This window comes from Schistocerca americana, chromosome 7, assembly GCF_021461395.2.
Source record: "Schistocerca americana isolate TAMUIC-IGC-003095 chromosome 7, iqSchAmer2.1, whole genome shotgun sequence".
In the NCBI taxonomy this organism is placed as follows: Eukaryota; Metazoa; Arthropoda; class Insecta; order Orthoptera; family Acrididae; genus Schistocerca; species Schistocerca americana.
In genome coordinates this window covers 103,876,056-103,879,047 of record NC_060125.1, presented here as the reverse complement: position 1 = coordinate 103,879,047, position 2,992 = coordinate 103,876,056, and the positions used below count along the sequence as shown (strand labels likewise).

The 2,992-nt window shown below is 49.1% G+C and overlaps 1 non-coding gene across 1 annotated transcript; it reads left to right on the top strand.

The window, feature by feature from the left end:
• The first annotated feature begins 1,608 nt into the window (after positions 1-1,608).
• Trnat-ugu lies at positions 1,609-1,682 on the top strand. Its single transcript has one exon. It is a non-coding gene; the product is annotated as a tRNA-Thr (tRNA).
• Positions 1,683-2,992: the final 1,310 nt, after the last annotated feature.

Here is a 2,992-nt window from a genome sequence, read left to right as displayed (position 1 = left end):
TTGTGCCGCGTTCGAAGGCGCTCAAACGCCGACGTTCCAGCGATCCAGCCTATGATGCCAGCGACGCGGTACTTGAATGAGATTCTCACTCTGCAGCGGAATGTGCGCTGATATGAAACTTCCTGGCAGATTAAAACTGTGTGCCCGACCGAGACTCGAACTCGGGACCTTTGCCTTTCGCGGGCAAGTGCTCTACCATCTGAGCTACCGAAGCACGACTCACGCCCGGCTCTCACAGCTTTACTTCTGCCAGTATCTCGTCTCCTACCTTCCAAACCTTACAGAAGTTCTCCTGCGAGCCTAGCAGAACTAGCACTCCTGAAGGAAAGGATATAGCGGAGACATGGCTTAGCCACAGCCTGGGGGATGTTTCCAGAATGAGATTTTCACTCTGCAGCGGAGTGTGCGCTGATATGAAACTTCCTGGCAGATTAAAACTGTGTGCCCGACCGAGACTCGAACTCGGGACCTTTGCCTTTCGCGAGCAAGAGCACTTGCCCGCGAAAGGCAAAGGTCCCGAGTTCGAGTCTCGTTCGGGCACACAGTTTTAATCTGCCAGGAAGTTTCATATCGATGCGGTACTTATTTACATGTTCCCACTTCGTACGGCGGTTCCGCATCGACTGTTCAAAGTGCCGTCAGTGCGAACAAGAGGTGACCGAGACGTGTAACCAATGGCACCCCATACCATCACGCCGGGTGATACGCCAGTATGAGCGTTGTGTAACAGTGACACGTTCGGTCAGACAAAATAGGGCTCTGTTGGTCCTACGTTAACGTCACCCCTCTGCCTTTTAAATCACATACCACGGTTCGGCTGATCTACGTGTCCCCTTAAAATGATTCAAATGGCTCTAAGCACAATGGGACTTAACATCTGAGGTCATCAGTCCCCTAGACTTAGAACTACTTAAAGCTAACTAACCTAATGACATCACACACATCCATATATTTACTAGGATGATATTTGTTCTTTCGGACATGTCCGAAAGAACAGATACCATCGGTGACCATGCAGCTCGTTAGAATGAATTACAATGAAATGAACACCCGTAGCTGCTTACAGTCATTGACATACGTCAGCGGGGACAGATGAAATTGTGTGACCCGACCGGGACTCGAACCCGGGATCACCTTCTTACATGGCAGACGCTCTATCCATCTGAGCCACCGAGGACACAGAGGAAGGCGCGACTGCAGGGATTTATCTGTGGCACGCCTCCCGCGAAACCCACAGTCTCAACGTATTGTTCTGCACTACATTCTTTCGGACATGTCCGAAAGAACAGATACCATCTTAGTAAATATATAGTTTAGGCTGACTCTGAGATGAAGAGGTTAGCACAGGAAAGGAAGTCGTGGCGGGCCGCATCAAACCAGTCAGTAGACTGATGACAAAAAATGGCTGACCGGCCACTTGACTATCTTCTTCTTCTGTGCGAATGCACAAACAGTGCCGGAACTCTTAGGGGAATCGGCAACGCTCCGCGAGTAATGAGTATAATGGGCGGGGGCACTACGAATGTAGTGCGGGACAATACGTTGAGAATGTGGGTTTCGTGGGAGGCGTGCCAGAGATAAATCCCTGCAGTCACGCTATGCTATGTGTCCTCGGTGGCTCAGATGGATAGAGCGTCTGCCATGTATGCAGGAGATCCCGGGTTCGAGTCCCGGTTGGGGCACACATTTTCACCTGTCCCCGTTGACGTATGTCAACGCCTGAAAGCAGCTAAGGGTGTTCATTTCATGGTAATTTCATCACACACAGCAATGCCCGAGGCAGGATTCGAACCTGCGACTGTAGCAGCAGCGCGGTTCCGGACTGAAGCGCCTATAACAGCTCGGCCACAGCGGCCGGCTAGGCGTACTCTTATCGTGGCGATTTGCAGACCATGCTTTCTGAGTGTTTGACTTTTACTTGCTTTCAAGAGCAGTGAGCTAAAACCCCCCTTTGGGGAACCGGATTTTTATTCGACAATATTCCGGAACCAGGACAGGTTCTTCCGATAATGCAACGGCCACTGCCTTACATCATAGTGACCAGGATGAGCGCGTGCCTCACCTCTGGTGACGCTATTGACGGGATGTTGAAAGTGAAACATTTATTTTGTTCTTCATGTAATTCCCATTTGCATGGCAGTAACACGGTCGGGTGGCCCGTCGCCGTCTGTGTGGCACTCATTGTCCTTGCAGAGTAAATTGCTGCTTCTTGTGACCAGATCGGTCGGTCTGCTCCCGTGACGGGCTGTTTAGGAATTTGGCTTGTTTCCATCTTATCGAGATGCTTGGGAATGTAACAGACATCAGAATGCCAGGTGTTTCGCTTGTTTATTGGCAACCACCTGTCTATACTGACAAAACATTTCGATGGAGAGAACTGATTTTATTTCGAAAGACGCAACAACGTAACGAGTGGAAACGTACTGCACGTCTAGAAATTCTAGAACGTTCTGTGCGATCTGACAGATGTTGGTTCAAAATGAAATAAATTATACAGCGACGAACACTTTGGATTATCTATCCTGTGGTTCCTGAGAAGCAGCGTATTTTAAAATAGGATGAAAATATTTCTATTTCACAGCTGCAAAAATTTTGGATTGTGGTGTCACCGCCAGACACCATAGTTGCTAGGTGGTAGCCTTTAAATCGGCCGCGGTCCGCTAGTATACGTCGGACCCGCGTGTCGCCACTATCAGTGATTGTAGACCGAGCGCCGCCAGACGGCAGGGCTAGTCTAGAGACACTCCCTAGCACCCGCCCAGTTGTACAGCCGACTTTGCTAGCGATGGTTCACTGTCTACATACGCTGTCATTTGCAGAGACGACAGTTTTGCATAGCCTTCAGCTACGTCATTTGCTACGACCTCGCAAGGCGCCATATTCAGTTAGTTTTACTTTCAAGAATGTCTTCTGAACAGAGAATATTGTGAATCATGTATCGTCAAGAGCGACGTTCATGATTAATGGATTAAAGTTAAGTATCAAACTAATT